Here is a 19748-nt window from a genome sequence, read left to right on the forward strand (position 1 = left end):
ATATATATTACTTCCCCTGTGATTAACAACATAAGTGTTTGGTTTCCCCAAGGCTCTGCATTGGTGTCTTTATCTGGAACTATACATACCACTTATGGTTTTTAGGGCCATAGCCAAACATGTAGTGGCACGACACAAAATAGGTGGGGAAAAAAAGAATAGGCGGTATTTAGACTGCCGAATTGTGCTGTAAATACGTGAAAACAACACTGTGCTCACTTTAGTTTCTCAGCATCGTCTGTTGAACGGATGTTGGCACTTCTGCATATCAGTATCACTGGTCAGTTTAAGTGTCCTCCATGAATTGCATGGCCACAATTGACTTAACTGGGCATTTTCATCAGATATAATGCGTACACAGAGGTGAAATTGTGATGATGCCATGTTTTGTAACTTCTTTTTTTTGCCAGTGCATCCACTGTGCTCCCACAGACTTTTGGGTGCTGGGTAGTTTGATATATCCCTAGTATTTTTTATGTAAAAAGTTGTTTATATTTTTGTTTTATGGGAAGTGACATAGATTAGCCTGTTTTTGAGAAACTGTAATGGCAGTATTATTTTCTTAGCAACAAAGGATGTTTGCTTTGAGTTATCTATACATTTATTTCTGTTTTTAAATGCATGTTTTAATTTATGCCAGTTTGTGGTGTTTCAGGATGGCTTGGGTTAGGGCAGTGTGGCAAGAGAAGAAAAGGCAAGAAGAAGGAACAGTGCCAGACAGCTGGGTAGACACACAAAACATGTTACTGTACTGGCCAAATGCTGCAAATGCAACAAGGTATCGGAATGACCGTCGCAAACCATCTGATGGTTGGAGAAAGTTTCCCCTTCTAAAAGAGAAGATGAGATCTGGTAGGTACAGTTACATGTTAACAGGGCCTAAGTTTTACAAAAAATAACATTCTTTAGTCAGAGTTACAAGATTTGCCTCTACAGCCCACCTTAAATGATGTGGTAGTTACAAAAAAATCTGAAACAACGAGTGGTGTGAACTGTAAAAAAAAAAAAAAAACACACAGGCACATGGCTAACGAAAACAAGAGAGACTAGAAACAAAACATGGACAGGATTAGGGAACAGGGAGACACGAAGGGAAAACCTGGAATGGAGGCGGGACAGGAGGGCATTCATGACAGGGAAAAAATAATTTCAGCCCCTGTTTATGCCTGTTACATGCTTTGTCACAAGATACACCTGCCATATCAGTGTTATGCATTAACAGACTTGTTGCTTTGCTGTTTGTTCTTATTTGTGACTTATAGATGACTTCAACGAATGTGACAATTGTGACTTCACGAGTAGTGCAGAAGTTGAAGAAAGTCCTGAAGCAAAGCGAAGAAGAAAAACTAAGACGTTTGAGGATTGTTTGACAGGTAGGTTTTTTTTGCATCCATCTATGCATACATGTATCTCTCGCTGTCTTATCTGTCATCCTCTACAACGGTATCTATCAATTTCTAGTAGTTATCAATCAATCAATCAATCAAAGTTTATTTGTATAGCGCTTTTCACAACACATGTTGTCACAAAGCGCCTTACAGGATTTAAAAGGTTAACAATACTACGGGTCCAGAACCCTAATGAGCAAGCCAAGGGCGACAGTGGCGAGGAAAAACTCCCTAAGATAGTGGGGAATAGGAAGAAACCTCGGGAGAACCAAGACTCAAAAGGGAACCCATCCTCCATTGGGCGGCCCGTTAACACACAGATTACACAAAATACAGACAAATACACAAGTCACACACAAATCACACAATCAGACTAAGTAAAGGTAAAAATGAAAGTTCTGGGTTATGATATTGTCACTGTAAATGTCTGTTGATGAACGCCAGGCTTTCATTCCGTGTCGGAGCAGCGATGCTGGTATTGTAGGCTCCGACTGCAATGTTACTCTCCAGGTGAACCTCGGAGAAAAGATACGAGATGTAGTAAATATGTAACAGATTAATCAAAGGCCAAACTAAACAGATGAGTCTTTAATCGAGTTTTAAACATTGAGACTGTGTCTGAGTCCCGAATAGAGGCAGGAAGATTATTCCACAATTGTGGAGCTTTAAAAGAAAAGGCTCTTCCACCTGCTGTGATCTTTTTGATCCTAGGAACAGTTAATAACCCTGCGTCCTGCGAGCGAAGTGAACGCGCTGGGTTATATTGTTCAATAAGTTCACTAAGATAGTCTGGAGCTAAGCCATGCAGCGTTTTATATGTTAATAAAAGTATTTTATAGTCAATACGGAATCTAATTGGCAGCCAGTGTAATGACGATAGTACGGGACTAATGTGATCAAACTTTTTAGTTTTTGTTAAAACTCGTGCTGCTGCGTTCTGAACCAGCTGGAGTTTGTTTATCGATTTACCAGAACATCCAGCTAGGAGACTGTTGCAATAATCTAAACGAGAGGATATGAATGCATGGATTAGTTTTTCTGCATCACTAATATTTAATATGTTTCTAATTTTGGCAATGTTGCGCAAGTGAAAGAACGCTACCCTAGTTATATTATTAATATGTGTATCGAACGAGAGATCTGGGTCTATTGTGACGCCCAAGTTCTTTACCTCTGCGCTGGGGGTTATAGTAAAAGAATGTAGATTCAATGCTGCATTATGTATCTTGTCTCTCGCAGCCCTAGACCCAACTATTATCAATTCTGTTTTATCGGCATTTAGTGCTAGAAAGTTACATGCCATCCAATGTTTTATCTCTTCTACACATTTCTCAATCTTACTGTTTGCGCCTAAATCATCGGGTTTTGCCGATAAATATAGCTGAGTGTCGTCTGCGTAGGAATGGAAACTGATGTCATGCTTATGCATAATTTCGCCTAAGGGTAACATGTACAGTGTGAATAGAAGTGGTCCTAGGACTGTCCCTTGTGGGACACCATATTTAACCTGCACAGATTTAGAGGTTTTATTATTAACACTTACACATTGGAAGCGGTCAGTTAAATATGATCTAAACCAGGAGAGTGCGACTCCTTTAATACCTACTGTGTTTTCTAGTCTATCCAGCAAAATGTTGTGGTCTACAGTATCAAAAGCTGCACTAAGATCCAACAGTATAAGGAACGAGACGAGCCCATTATCGGCCGATATTAGTAGATCATTCACTACCCTGAGTAAAGCTGTTTCAGTGCTGTGGTTTGGTCTAAATCCTGATTGGAACTTTTCATGGATACTATTTGATTGGAGATAGTGGTTTAACTGATTGGAAACTGCTTTTTCTAAAATTTTAGAGATAAATGGGAGATTAGAAATGGGTCTATAGTTGGCTAAAATCTGCGGATCGAGATTCTGTTTTTTAATCAAGGGTCTAATTACGGCGCATTTTAATTGTTTGGGCATGTAACCTAGGTTAAGGGAGGAGTTAATCATATTAAGTAAGGGCCCTGCAGTGGCTGGGAGTAGGTCTTTAAATAGACGGGTTGGAACTGGGTCAAATATACATGATGTAGGCTTAGACGAATTAATCAATGTTGTGAGCTCTTTTTGCGATATAGGATTGAAGATATTTAGCTCAGTAATATTTTTGGATGCATTGTTACTAATAGCTGAACTACTGGGGTTGGATTGGAGGTTAGGCTGCGATGTATTATGACTCTGTAGTCGGATATTATCTATTTTATTATTGAAAAAGTTTAAAAATTCATCGCTAGTGTGTGTAAGTGCTGTGTTAGAACTAGTGTCGTTGATATTTCTTGTTAGTTTAGATACCGTCGCGAAGAGAAATCTAGGGTTATTCTTGTTGTTTTCTATTAGTGTCGAATAGTATGCGGCTCTAGCTTTTATTAGGGCATGTTTATATTTGACTATGGCGTCTTTCCATGTGATTCTAAACACTTCTAGTGAGGTGGATTTCCATTTTCGCTCCGCTGCTCGAGCTGCCTGTTTTAGAAGACGAGTGTGTTCGTCATACCATGGTGATAGCTTTTTCTCCCTAATTAATTTTGTTTTAATTGGAGCTACACTGTCTAAGGTATTGCTGAGTTATCTTCCTGATCTTTAACTTTGCCTTATTTATTTGACATCTTACATTTTTTTGCGTTGTGAGCAGTGGTATTTCCTTCATAAATTGCATATAATCTTTTCCGTAATTTGTCTATTGAATTAGATGATGCTTCTGACAGTGAGGTAGAATTTGATGATGTTTATCAAGGAAATGGTCAACATCCCAAGAGTAATAAAGGTTAGTTATTTTTAGGTGTCATAAGAGCATATAAATGAAAACAACAAAAAATGTGACAGTTACAATTACATACATATTGCCTTTGTTTTTGTTTGACAATACATCAATTGAGAAATAAGATTTTTTGTTAACAGAGCTAGAACTTCCTGCTCCTCCAAGGAAACTGGAACCTCTTCAAGAGAGAAAATCTACACTATACTCCAAAAAGGCAAACTCGTCGTCATCATCATCAAGTTCTGGCTCTCCATTTACACCCATTAGGAGGAAACAGACTTCAAGTGAACAGGGTTCTCCTTCTTCCTCACCTCACCTTAGATCAAGGGATTCTTCAGGTCTGTATCTTAAATTGAATTTTAGAAATATTTGGTCTTAAAGTGATTATCTGGGTTCATATACATAGAGTTGTATATGCAAGTGAGATGCACAAACACAACAACACATTAATTTGAGATTCAGTGTTTGATTCTAGCCTCAGTTTGCTAATATGTGTAACAGTTTTGTTACTGTCACTACACAGTAGTTCCCCTCAGAGCTGTGTGTTTGCATTTAGTGGGTAAATACTGAAATTAATGACCAGTAAGCAAAAGAGCATTGGGTTGCTGCTCAGAGTACAGCATATACTTCATTTTGGAGAATGAGTATTGCTCTTACTACAAGGAAAAAGAAAATTGACTTTTATTTACCTGCAATGGTATTTTGTGTTAGAGAAATAAGTTATCCATAAATGAGTCCTAAAATGAAAAAGTATTTGTCTGTTATTAAATTTCCTCTATGATTCTATTAGCTCCTCTGCAAATTCAGGAGCCCACCTCAGAAATGGAGACTAGATCATCTTGCCATGGAGGCCAGTCTCAGAAAAAAGAACAAAGAAGATCAAAATCACCTTTTGTTCAGCAGTCTACAGAAGCAACATGCTCTGTACAGCAGACTCCATCAACACAGAAAAAACACGTCCCATACCCAATGCCAGAAGCAAGTAAGTGGATAGCTGACTTTGCATTTTTGTAAAATGCAAAAAATGTTAAATTAAGTACTATTTTAAAAATAAAATGTAAAAATAATACTCCAGTAAAGTACAGATACAGCATTTTAGTACTTAAGTACAGTAGCAAAGTAGTTCTACTTTGTTACTATACATCTCTGCTGAGCACTGAATGGCAGCACAAGACTGTGCCTTGATAATATTTCTAATTTTGATCAATTTTTTTTCAATGCATTAGAATTTCAGAGAAAAGTCATGGAGCTGCTTGTTGATATCCGTGAGGAAGTCCGCAATTTGAAGACACAGTCTGGAGTTGCACAAAGGTGCGAAGACTCAAAGATTCCTGCACAGGCTTCAACACTTGAGGCCCTAAACCTCCTTGAGAAATCTCTTGAATCCCTTGAGGAAAAGCAGAAACTGGTAAGACCATACTTACTGTAGTGTAAATAAATAAATGTAAATAAATATTATAATCAGTGGCGGACTTAGCAATTTGGGGGCCCATCAACATTAATATGCGAGAAATAAGTTAGCTAATCAGGGGGCCCCTACAGTGGGCTGCAGTGGGAGGGGCCCAAGGCAATTGCCTAGCCACGCCTCTATGCAAAGACCGCCTCTGATTATAATGATTATTTCTATTGTTCATTGTTTGTCACTGTGTGTTAATGGGGATATACTATTTTTGATTTTTATTCCTCTAATTTCAGATTAATGGCTTGTCCAAGGTGGGAGGAGTACACTTGAAAGACAATGTGAAGAGGGTTATGGAGAAGTAAGCTTTTATTTCATTGTCAATTAAATGTCAGTTACAGTACATAACAAAACCTGTTGACTTTTGATGACATTCACCATTTTGATTGTTAAATGCTGCCTTTTTCTGTCCATAGGTTGATGACAAATGAGGTCATGGCCAATTTCAACATGAAGGGGGGGAAAGGCAAACATGCCTTTACCAAGCTTCGTCTCTTCACTGTTGTCACAGGTGAAAAGCATATATCCTTTTCTTAGTATAAACATGCGGATACTAGAAAAACCCGATTACATTCTTTGTTATCTTGAAAAAAGGAAGCTGCTGGCATTCACATAATTATGCCTAAATTTAGCCAGCTGGACTAAGAATTAGTTTTAATTAATACATTAGGGGGGGCGCTAGTGAGCAAGCGATGGAGTAGGTCGCGTCGTGCAGAGCTCTTCAAACTTTTAATCATTTAAGTGATATATCGACGTAATATAGTCCAGAAGTCTCTTAATTTACATCCAATTTGTATATCCAACGGAAGGGGAAGGCAAGTCATGGCCAGTAAAACCGCTAAAGGACGAGCTGCTACTATGTCTAAATCTGGGCCTGCTAAGGCTGATGCGCCATCATCCCCCCGGGATTCGGGTGATCCAGCCGACCCTGTTCAAACACCTGGGGAGACGGTAAGCCCCTCCCAAATCATGGCCTTCAAGGACGAACTTGTGGCGGCGCTACGAGAAGATTTTGCGAGTATCTTCAAAGATGAGATTCGAGCGGTGTTTGAAGGCGAAATGTCCGCTCTTAAACAAGAGATGCAAGCGGCAAAAACGGACATTTCTAATTTTAAGACCGCGGTAAGGAAGGAGGTAGCGGCGATGGAAAACACTATGGAACAGATGGAAAAGGGGCTTTCTGGGTGCTCGGATGATGTTGTGGCATTGCAGCATACAGTTCAACAACTTTCAACCCAGGTGGTGGCTTTGGAGAACAAATGTGAAGATTTGGAAGGTAGATCCAGGCGTAACAATATCCGGATAATAGGTGTGCCGGAGAGCACGGGCAGCTGCAGCGTTGCGGCAGTCTCCGTGCTCCTGAAGGATGCCTTCCAGCTAGAAAAGGCCCCTCTACTGGATAGAGCGCACCGCACTCTACAGCCACCACCGAAGCAAGGGGCAACTCCTAGAGCTATAGTTGCGCGTCTACATTATTTTCATGACTGCTCTAATATCCTGCGCCTGGCCAGAGAGAGGAAACGTGTGACAGTGAATAACTTGACCATCTCTGTGTACCCGGACTACACGACCAAGGTAGCTCGTGCACGAGCAGCCTTCAATGGCATCAGACAGCAGCTGCGTGGCATTGAGGGGCTTCGCTTTGGCATACTTCACCCGGCAAAGCTTCGAATCACCTACAACGGAGTGGAGAAGATTTTTACTTCGCCGGATGAAGCTCAGAAGTACATCGCACAAGACATTACAAAATAACCATACGCCGTCGGGTCGTACTTTCCTAACCTAAAGGAGAGACTGTCTTTGACTGTGTTTACTTGAGCGGACGGGACCCAGCAGGACATTGTTTTACTTCTCATGAGAGGTATGAGAATAGGTCTTGGGCAAAAAATGCATAAGTAAGGTCAAAGTATGGATCTTCCTGAGGTGAGTTCATTTGTAAAGAGTATAAGGTTGGAGTAAGTTTATTAATATACTGTGAAAACAAGGGATGTTATGTTTGACTTGATATTGTACGTCTAAAAGTTCATATGTTTTGGAGAGCTTAGTTTCGAGCTTAATAGTTTCCCAATATAAGCACATTGTGTGGATACAATTATAGTGGGGAGGGGGTTCAATCGGTTATTGTGGGTAAGAAGGAAGTGGGAATGAGGGATTTGAAAATGTCTCAATGTTTATTTGTATTTTTTTATATGATTTCTATTATAGTTTATCTAATATATTTTTTAGTCTCATACAATGATAGGGGGTTAATAAGGGATGTGTGTAATCTTGAATTATGGCTCAGAGTGTGAGAATAGGAGGGAAGATGGCAAGCCCAATTTCATTTGTAAGCTGGAACGTTAAAGGCATAAATCATCCTGTAAAGCGAAAGAGAATTCTTACACATTTACATCAGTTAAAGGTGGACATTGCTTTCCTTCAGGAAACTCACTTAGATACATCTAGACAAGCTCATTTATATAGTAGATGGGTGGGTGAAGTTTATCATTCAAGGTTTCAATTTAGATCAAGAGGGGTGGCAATTCTAATTAGTAAACATGTGCCTTTTGTTCCTTCCCAGATTGACAGAGATCCAAAGGGCCGATATGTCATTGTTACTGGCAAAATATATGACATGCCAGTTGTTCTGGTCAGCGTGTATGCCCCTAACTGGGATGATGCTGCATTTTTCACAAATTTATTCTCTCGATTACCAGATTTAAATGAACATCGTCTGATTATGGCTGGAGACATGAACTGTGTGTTGTCACCTAGATTGGACCGTAGTTCTGCTAGAGATATGGTAATTTCTAAATCGGCCCACACAGTTAAACTATTTCTCGATACCTATGGTGTTGCTGATGTTTGGCGTTTTCTTAATCCCATGGCTCGCAAGTATTCCTTTTATTCAGCTGTTCATAAAACATATTCACGTATTGATTATATTTTTATGGATAAGGGTCTACTCCCTCTAGTTCAGGAATGTGATTATCATCCAATTGTAATATCTGATCATGCTCCTCATAGATTGAAGCTTAATTTTCCAGCCATGAAACCAGTTTATAGACCATGGCGGCTTAACTCACTTTTACTTTCAGATAAACATTTTTTAGATTTTGTTTCCTCACAGATAGATTTTTTTCTAGAAATTAATCAAACACCTAATATGTCACCGTCAGTAGTTTGGGAAACACTTAAAGCATATTTAAGAGGTCAGATTATTTCCTATAATGCACAGTCACGAAAAATTAGGAATAACCGTATTAATGAACTGATTAGACAAATTGGCGATCTTGATGCTCAGTTGGCAACATTACACTCTGACGAGGGCTTTAAGGAACGTTTAGTACTTCAAAAGGAATTCAATTTGTTGACTACACAAAAAGTGGAGAATCTTTTGGTAAGAGCCCGCCATACATACTATGAACATGGTGAGAAATCAGGGAAACTTCTAGCCCACCAGCTGCGTAGGAAAGCAGCGAGACACACAATTTCAGAAGTCAGGGACGAATCCGGTGCAGTCTGTATCGATCATGCTGCAATTAACTCGCGATTTATGAGGTACTACTGTAACCTATACACGTCAGAGTCACAAAAGAACGAATGCCTAATTAAGTCATTTTTTCAAAATTTAGAGATTCCCCGTATAGATCCATTAAAAAAGGCTGAATTGGAGTCTCCATTTTCGATTAGAGAAATCGAGGAAGCCATTAGAAGTATGCAAGGGGGTAAATCGCCTGGCCCAGATGGGTATTCAGCCGATTTCTTTAAAAAATTCTCAAATCAATTGGCCCCTCTTTTAACTTCTGTATATAATGACTCTTTGTTGACTGGATTAATGCCTGAAACAATGCGACAAGCTACTATATCTCTTATTCAGAAAAAAGGTAAAAATAAACAGGAGTGTGGCTCTTATCGTCCTATTTCTCTACTTAATGTGGACAATAAAATATTTGCAAAAATGATTGCACGTCGTCTCGAACCTGTTCTCCCAACTATAATCTCACCAGATCAAACAGGTTTTGTAAAAAATCGATATTCCACCTTCAACATTAGACGATTGTATAACATAATATATAGTCCCTCTCCACCTGACAGACCAGAAGTGGTTATATCCTTAGATGCCGAGAAGGCATTTGATCGGGTGGAGTGGGACTTTCTATTCTACACGCTTGAAGCATTTGGTTTTGGGCCAAGTATTATATCATGGATAAAGATTCTTTACAAACTGCCAATGGCAGCAGTCCAGACTAATAACAACATATCACCATATTTTACACTTACACGAGGGACAAGACAGGGATCACCACTGTCTCCCCTTCTTTTTGCGATAGTAATGGAACCGTTAGCCATAGCACTACGTAGTAATAAGGACATTAAAGGTATCAATAGGGCAGATGGGGAGCATAAAGTCTCACTGTACGCAGACGACATGTTGCTTTATTTGTCTGATGCGTTTACGTCTCTTCCTTATGTTCTTAATCTCCTTTCTGAATTTGGCAAGATTTCTGGGTATAAAGTGAATACACAAAAAAGCGAGTTGATGCCCATAAATCTGGTAGCAAGAGAGTCCTCGCTCGTCCACACGTTGCCATTTAAAATCTGCATGGAAAAAATCAAATACCTTGGTGTTTGGGTCACTCACAGGTTTAAAGATCTTTTCTCTGCAAATTTTCCTCCTCTATTGTCCTCTATACAGGCAGATCTTGATCGCTGGGATTTAATACCCATGTCTTTGGCAGGCAGAATAAATACAATAAAAATGAGTGTATTGCCTAAATTTCTCTATGTGTTTCAGTGTATACCAGTATTCTTAACAAAAACATTTTTTATTTCCTTAGATAAAAGGTTCTCTTCTTTTATTTGGAATAAAAAGAAACCACGCATACGTAATTCTATATTACAGAGACCTTGTGAGCAGGGAGGAATGGGACTGCCGAATTTTCAATTTTACTATTGGGCAGCGAATATCAAAATGATTTCCTACTGGATGGAACAGAATGAAACATCTCTTGCATCTGATTGGCTGAATGTGGAAAGAGGTTCCTGTGAAAACACTTCATTATGTGCGTTGTTATATTCTGGCAGGCCATATTCAGAGCCTATGAAAAAGTATACCTCAAACCCAGTTGTAATTCATTCATTAAAAATTTGGAATCAATTTAGACAGTCTTTCAAAGTTAGTAAGTTCTCAATACTCGCCCCCATAGTAAAAAATCATGTTTTTCTGCCATCCCTGCTGGATAATGCATATAGTGTTTGGTTTAGGCATGGGATACGTTCATTCAAAGATATGTTCATAAATGATTCATTTGCATCTTTTGATCAGATTGTGGAGACATTCAATATTCCCAGGACGCATTTCTACAGATATTTACAGGTTCGTAGCTTTGTATCATCTAATATAAGTCAGTTCCCTTCACAACCTCCAGATACATGCCTAGATTTAGTTATCGATTGCATTCTATCCAAAAAATGCAAGATAGGGGACATATATTTTTTATTAATGACAGAGAATATGACAAATCTCGAACCTCTCAAGGATCAGTGGGAAAAAGATCTGAATACAGAAATCACAGAAACAATTTGGTCAAGGATGATGAAGGGTATACATTCATCCTCGATATGTACGAGACATAAAGTTATGCAGTTTAAAATATTTCATCGACTGCACTGGACCAAAGTTAAGTTGTCCCGTATTTATCCCGACACTGATACAACATGTGATCGTTGCAAGCAGAACCAAGCCACCCTAATACATATGTTTTGGGACTGCCCTAAAATTCAAGATTTTTGGCAATCAATATTTGATACGCTTTCCAACACTATTGACAAACAATTGGATTTATCGGCCCCCCTTGCTTTATTTGGTGTGGTAACACAAAATCTTATTTTAAACAATAATAAATTGAATCTTTTATCCTTTGCCACGCTAGTAGCTAGGAGACAAATTCTGGTCAAATGGAAAGACCTGAATCCCCCAACATTCGCACAGTGGATTAAGGATATGGTGTATTTTATCAATATGGAGAAGATTAGGTACACTCTTAAGGGATCAACAGATAGATTTTCATTAATTTGGCAGCCCTTTCTTACTCAAGTTGAGTCTTTGAGTTCTGTCAGTTTAATACTTCAGTAGAATGAGCAAGCCAAGTAATTGAGAAAATTGTTTAGCTATGCCTTGGTACTGTCTTCCCTCTAATGCTTATAGTAGTTTATACTGAAATACTCTGATTATACCCCCTATCAGTGATTCCAAATTTATCATTGTTTAATATGGTTTATATATTTTTATTTGTTGGTATTATTATTATTGTATGTATGTCAAAATGTGCACATATTTGCATAGGCAGGTATGTGCGTATGTATATTATGTAATTATTTATTTACTTAACCATGATTATTATTATTTATTTAGTTATTGAGTTATATTTCCTTTTTGGTTATATTCTTTCATTGTCAGGGTCGGGAGTGGGTGGGGGAAATCTTTGTAGCAAGTGTTAAAGTTGTGATGCCACATTTAAAATTGAAAAACTAATAAATAAACTTTGTTTAAAAAAAAATAATTAATACATTAGAATGTATTAAATGTGAATGGCCACCAACAACGTCTACAACTTGGTGATTTACTGCTTACTGTATTCTGTATTACTCAAAGATTTACAAATGCAATTCATTCTTACAGAAAGTGTCCAGAGGACCACGGATGCAACGGAGGCAAACATTGCAGCGGCTGTGTCCTTTTGTTTAAAGTATGCCCCAGATAGAGTGGGTGGAGGCGGCAGAAAAAAAAAAACTTAAAGGACTATTTTGAAAGACTGCTGTGGAGTTTGTGTAATTTCTGTTGGTGGTGGAGTTCTGATAGTTATTTTGAATACTGTTTTTGAATACTAAACTTTGTTTTGGGAATATACTGCTTAAAAACAAGGTAAGCATATCATTTCAATAAAAGGGTTTTGATATCCTGTTGTATATGCCATTTAATCCACACATTAGTAAAGGTTAACTTCTCTGCTTAAAATTAATAACTCAGGTTTATATTGTTAATTAAATTAACATCCAGTTTTCATTTCCAACCATTATTCAACATCTGTCTAACATTGGAGCTTGATGAAAACCTGACATCGGTTTTCGACAAATATCTGACTTTGATTTCCAACTGAAATTCAATGTCTATCTATTCTTAGAGTTTAATGTCAAGATAACTTTGGGGTGTAACGTTAGCTTGACTTATTTCCAACTTAAGTCAAATGTCTAAATAACATTAAAAACATTGATGGTTTTTGACTGATAATCCAACTTTTGTTTCTAACTAAAAATGAACATCTGTCCAGTAGTGAAGTTTGAGGTCAACCTAACTGACTGATAACCAACCCTAATTTTATGTCTCCATAACGTTAGATCTTGATGTCAACCTGACGTTGGGTTTTGACGTCAACCCGATTTTCATTTTCAACTAAAATGTAACGTTTATATAACGTTGGAGCTTGTCGTCAACCTGACGTTACTTTTTGAGCAATAACTGACTGATAACCAACCCGAATTCAACGTCTCCTCAACGTTGGATGTTGATGTTAATATGACGTCGGGTTTTGACGTCAACCCGATTTTCATTTTCAACTAAATTTAAACGTCTGACCAACGTTGGAGGCCAACGTCTGGCTGACATCGAAGTGACGTCCTGTGCCTGCTGGGTATACATGTGCTAGCAATGTATTAATTTGGATAGATTGCTGATAATGCTAGCTTGCTGCTAACGTTAGCAAGCATTTTATTGCTCAAAAATAACTTTATTATAGAAACTCTGTTCATGTCACGTTATAGCCTATGTCTTGTCATTCACTTGATCTTTTGTATGAAGCACACTGTTTTGCTTTTGACTGAAAGCAGTAATGGTTTAAAATGTTATTTGATGCCAAATGATAATAAACAAGTTCATATCTATGAAACCAGTGTTGTCAGTGAAGTTCATTTACAATAATTATAACAATTAAGTATTAATAATAAAAAATCTCATAAGTAAAAGTATTAAAAACTTGATGTATTAACTGTAAGCAGTTCTTTCTTAATAGTTTAAGGTATTTGTAATTGTGTAGTTAAATTAACAAGTAAAAGCAACTGAGTAATTTTAAATTGAGTAATTTCAACTTTTAATTAGTTCACTCTATTTAAATCATATAAGTATGAATTGTATCCATACAACTCAATACCTCTGTTTTTTAATGTAGATTGAACTTATTAGGGTTAACAGTGTGTGATAATGCAGACACGAAATAAAGACGACTATTGTATTCTTCATCACAGCTGTGGCGTTATGGTGAAATATCTGATCGGTTAGAGCAGTTCTTAACCAATTAGATTGTGTGGCAGGAATGAACTGTTTTATACATGTGTTAGCAATGTATTAATTTGGATAGATTGCTGATAATGCTAGCTTGCTGCTAACGTTAGCATTCAGTAAATGTGTTGCTGTGTTTAGAGTTTTAAAAATGTATCTTAAGTATTGGGAAACGCATGTTAGCAGTCGTAAAAAAACTAAAGGATTTCTTAGACTTTAGCAGAAATTTTAGTTAGAAATACACTCACTACCAGCAGGATGTAAAGTTGGTGTTTATTTTAGCTTGTTTGAAGTAAATAAATGAAAATGCTTCCTCTCTCTCTCTCTCTCTAATTTTATGTTGTGCAAGGCAAGCATTTTATTGCTCAAAAATAACTTTATTGCTTAAAAGCACTGATTTGAGGAATCTCTGTTCATGTCACGTTATAGCCTATGTCTTGTCATTCACTTGATCTTTTGTATGAAGCACATTGTTTTGCTTTTGACTGAAAGCAGTAATGGTTTAAAATGTTATTTGATGCCAAATGATAATAAACAAGTTCATATCTATGAAACCAGTGTTGTCAGTGAAGTTCATTTACAATAATTATAACAATTAAGTATTAATAATAAAAAATCTCAGAAGTATCTCTTAAGTTATTTGTAACTGTGTAGTGATTAATACTGTAGCAGGAACCACATACCAACATTATAGCAATAGCAAAAATGCCTTTATTAAAACTCACATTCTAACATCAGAGAGACCCAACAAGTGTTTGTACATGCCGTCTTTATATACGATTTCTCCACGCCCCAAACTCACAGATCTGCTTCTATGCCTTACATGGTATTGTTGTTCGAACAAACAAGACTTCTCTCTTTGTCTCCAAACCTAACATCTCTTATACATATGGTTCCTGTCTCTGGACTGTCTGCTTGACCCGAGGTCACCATACATCAGGATGTCATACATTCATGTTTCACCCATGTCAGCATTATTAGTTCACCACTTCTGCTTGAGCAATCACCTTCTCGTTTATACTCCTTACGCATCATGATTTCCTAAGGCCCTCTCTCGGGTTCACAGCTCGGACACATTTAAAACAATAGTTACATTTAATTCCTATATTATGTTTAAAGGGTAAGCAAAATATATTGTTGCTAATGCTAGTGCTAAGCAAAAAACCCAAAATCACAACAAAAGTTAAATTAACAAGTAAAAGCAACTGAGTAATTTTAAATTGAGTAAATTGAGTAATTTCAACTTTTGATTAGTTCACTCTATTTAAATCATATAAGTATGAATTGTATCCATCAGAGGTGGGGACTCGAGTCACATGACTTGGACTCGAGTCAGACTCGAGTCATTAATATTAAGACTTTTGACTTGACTTGAAAAAATATTCAGACTTAGACTTGACTTGGACTTTTACACCAATAACTTGGGACTTGAATTGGACTTGAACCTGTTTACTTGCAAAGACTTGATTTTTTTTTACCCCAAATCTAAATTTTAAAACGCATATTAATATTTATAAAGTGCGCCCCATTAATTTCATTTCCGTCCTTCTGACGCAGACCGGCGTTACACCAGATTCTGTGACCATCGAGTTTTGTGACCACAAGGGGCGCTATTTCACAGTTTCTGTTCAGAGGCACAAACGCTTTACGAATGCTACGTAAACTACGCTGATGCACTTTCTTTACTCGTTTTGTTGGTGTCCATGAGCCAAAATATGACAGATGTTTATATTTACATTTATCGTCTCTTAATTACATAAATGTACTTAAACAAGAGTGTACCTCACCATTGCAGCCAACAAAGAAATCATGAATGGGATGTACAGGTGAGCCTTTTTAACTGGGGTCACCAATTCTGACGGCAGCCATCAGAATATGTGACCCCACTGAATCTCCAGGTAACAATAGTAGCCTACACCGTGACCCCACAATAACAGAAAACAATGAAAAAATAACCCTAACCTTTTATTAGTCTATATTTAAACATTTTATCCAAATGTTTAGAATAACCATTCGTAATGACAGCATCTTGCTTACGATGAAGCTTGCTATTTTCTTGTAAAATGATGTAACGAAACATTCTTGTTTAAGTACATTTATGTAATTAACACTGGAACTCCTGAGATTTCAAGGTTCTGAGGACATCACCCCTCCTTCTCCTGCCCAATTAGCAGGACCATACATATGTTAATTTCAGAGCAAGACAGGAGCAGAACGACAGGCAGGAGCTCTGTGGCAGGAGCTCTGTGGTGCACCAGGTCTAGTCTGTGTGCAGTCTGTGTGCACCAGGTCTAGTTTGTAGTCTAAAATAAATAAATAAAGTTTAGCCCTGTTTCGGCGTTATGTGTGAAGCGCTACATATTGACATAAGTATTATTTAGAGCGGTGAACCATTATCATTAGCGTGGTATTGGCGTTATGTATGAAGCAAGCGTCTCAGATTTTCTTGTGCATGCACTTCAATAGCGCCACACATTTACATGGCTGAACCAACCATTATCACGGGTCCATATTGTTCCCGTGAAACACATTATCATTAGCGTGGTATTGGCGTTATGTATGAAGCAAACGTCCCAGATTTTCTTGTGTATGCACTTCAATAGCGCCACACATTTACATGGCTGAACCAACCATTATCACGGGTTCATATTGTTCCCGTGAAACACATTATCATTAGCGTGGTATTGGCGTTATGTATGAAGCAAGCGTCCCAGATTTTCTTGTGTATGCACTTCAATAGCAGCAACAAAGTAATAAAGGTATAGTAAAGTAATATTTATTTTTACATTTACTTATTTTTACTCATACAGCATAGTAACATAATATTTTTTTGCAGTGTTTATGCTTGTGTTTGACTGATATTTCGTTTGTGTAAATAAGATATTTCGTTCATGTAAATAACTTAGCGTCATTTATTTATTTTTACTCATACAGCATAGTAATATAATATTTTTTGCAGTGTTTATGCTTGTGTTTGACTGATATTTCGTTCGTGTAAATAAGATATTTCGTTTGTGTAAATAACTTAGCGTCATTTATTTATTTTTACTCATACAGCATAGTAATATAATATTTTTTGTGTTTTCTTGTGTTTGACTGATATTTCGTTCGTGTAAATAAGATATTTCGTTTGTGTAAATAACTTAGCGTCATTTATTTATTTTTACTCATACAGCATAGTAATATAATATTTTTTGCAGTGTTTATGCTTGTGTTTGACTGATATTTCGTTTGTGTAAATAAGATATTTCGTTTGTGTAAATAACTTAGCGTCATTTATTTATTTTTACTCATACAGCATAGTAATATAATATTTTTTGCAGTGTTTATGCTTGTGTTTGATTGATATTCACGGATTGCCGTGAACCATTATCACGGGTCCAATCAACTTTTATTGTTCCCGTGTATGCAGGGGATTAGCCCGGTTTCGGTTTCGGCGTTATGTGTGAAGCGCCACCTATTATAATAAAGTATAATTAGTATGCGCTGTTGTGGGTGTGTTCTTCAGAGTCATGATAAAAGCTGAAACCCAAAGGCAGGCGACTTACATTTTCACTACTATCCTGTGTGGAGACGACGCAAAACACCATGGCAAGACAGAGGACGTTCACCGGTCAAGAAGTTGCGGCTTTGCTGACCAACGAGGACTGCTGTGAGTCCGATGCGGGAGAAGGACCCTCCTGTTTTTTGACCAGCGATTCATCCGATGAAGAAAGAAGCAGTACATCGGATGAGGTACAACAGAGCCCTCCAAGGAAGAGACGGACACAGGCTGACACCACACCTGCACCAACCGTACGGGCAAAAGATGGAACTGTTTGGGAGAAGGTTGGCATCGCACGCTCTCGTGTCAGCAGCTGTTCGCCTAATTCAACATTTGTTGAGCCGTCCGGGCCTACAGAGCATGCAAAGGTATAGTAACTTCATATTTCTTTCCAGTGTTTCTGCTTGTGTTTGAATGATATTTAGTACGTGTAATTTACCTAGCGTCATTTGTTTACTTTTACTAATACAGCGTAGGATCACAAGCAGACTGCAGAGTTTTCTGTGTTTGCTCGACATGGAGATGCTGCGAATCATCACAGACTGCACTGTCCATGAAGCCCGCAGAACAGACAGCAGCTGGAGTTTGTCGGTCAGCGAGTTTATGGCATTCGTAGCAATCCTATTTCTACGAGCAGTCCTCTGTCCAGTTGGAGCGATGTCGGACTGTTGGTCGGCAAAATATAACATGTACTTCTTTGTATTTGTTCTTTGCAGTGCGCCGTTGACATCATGGACCAGAAGGCGCGTGCATACACAGTGCGCGCAGGAACACGCCGGTGGCCCGTTGCAGTGTTTTATAACATACTTGACCTGGCAGCGATGAACGCGCATGTTTTGTACACGGCATGTACGGGGTCCACAGAGAGTAGGAGAGTTTTTATGTGTACTCTTGCTGAGGAACTCCGTCTTCGTTTCCTACAGGAAAAGGAGTTGAAGAGAACGCCACGTCCTTCGCCTGCTCCTGGAAAGAATAAATACCCAAGGCGCTTTACAATTGTTAACACAGCTACGTTACAGACAACCAATCACACACACATATATATACACACACACTATTATTTGAACATAACCAAAAATCTCTTCTCTTTCTGTTCCACAGTCGCACATCATGAAACCCGGTGTCACGGTCTGCCCCGCATCTCCTGCCATTTCATGTCTGTTTCCGTGTTAGTCCTCTGTTTATTTCTCGTCGTGGTTGCTGGTTATTTTTCTCATGGTTGCTGGAATTGGATTCCCGTTCTGTTATGACCCATGCCTGTGATATTTTCACAGAATCAATTTATACATGAATGAATTCGTTCTAAATATAACATGTACTTCTGTGCGTGCATACACAGTGCGCGCAGGAACACGCCGGTGGCCCGTTGACCTTGGCAGCGATGAACGATGAACCTGCCGCAAATGTAAGAAAGAGGGTCCCTGGCTGGTACACATGAATAAATTCGTTCAAAATATAACATGTACTTTGTTCTTTGCAGTGCGCCGTTGACAGACATCATGAAGGTGCGTGCATACACAGTGCGCGCAGGAACACGCCGGTGGCCCGTTGCATGCAGCGAGTACACCCTGGCTGTGTAGCAACTGTTGGCTACAACTACATGAAGGTACGTTGATAAGTAGGCCTACATACGTAACACCACATATGTTACGTATTTTTGTCTTCTGAAAGATTTTATTCAAAATGTAAGGTGTACCTTGAATTGTTCTCCACAGCATCAACGCGTGTGTTGCATGCGGCAAGTGCATCTGGCGAGTACACCCTCAACTTCAAGACACCCTCAACTTTCTTGACATTCCACTTCAAGAAACCCGGAATAGACATCCATGTTTGATCAAAATAAAGTTGTTTTACAGCACATGAATTTGTTCTTCCTGTCTTTTCCTCTCCTTTTCCAGTCTGCTGTTTAGATCACAACATTTATCAGCCATATATATAATTGCGCCATATAATTTCTTAGCTTTTCAAACGCGAATTCAAACGCAGAAACAGAAAGTGTAACAAATATTATATAGTGTAGTAAATATACAAAGAGCTTCAAACAATATACAAAGAGGTTCAGACAATTTTATTTATTTTTATTGTTTGACGGGACTCATTTGAGAAACTCTCTACGTGCGCTTGAATTGTATTTTTTGAAACACGAGTCTACAAAATTTCCGCTGTTTGTTGTAGGATCGGTAACATATACAGTCTGCTTGTTTGTAACCAAGTTTTTCGTGAAGTATCACGTTTGGTGCCTTGT

The 19748-nt window shown here is 38.1% G+C and overlaps 2 long non-coding RNA genes across 2 annotated transcripts; both read left to right on the forward strand.

Moving 5' to 3' along the window:
• Positions 1-246: 246 nt before the first annotated feature.
• Positions 247-1347, forward strand: LOC143485370 (uncharacterized). Its single transcript, XR_013122857.1, has 3 exons — positions 247-280; positions 656-852; positions 1263-1347. It is a non-coding gene; the product is annotated as an uncharacterized LOC143485370 (long non-coding RNA).
• A 15930-nt stretch (positions 1348-17277) lies between these two features.
• LOC143485454 (uncharacterized) lies at positions 17278-19317 on the forward strand. The gene is made up of 3 exons (XR_013122888.1): positions 17278-17871; positions 17975-19109; positions 19219-19317. It is a non-coding gene; the product is annotated as an uncharacterized LOC143485454 (long non-coding RNA).
• Positions 19318-19748: the final 431 nt, after the last annotated feature.

This window comes from Brachyhypopomus gauderio, unplaced genomic scaffold (genome assembly GCF_052324685.1).
Source record: "Brachyhypopomus gauderio isolate BG-103 unplaced genomic scaffold, BGAUD_0.2 sc34, whole genome shotgun sequence".
NCBI lineage: Eukaryota > Metazoa > Chordata > Actinopteri > Gymnotiformes > Hypopomidae > Brachyhypopomus > Brachyhypopomus gauderio.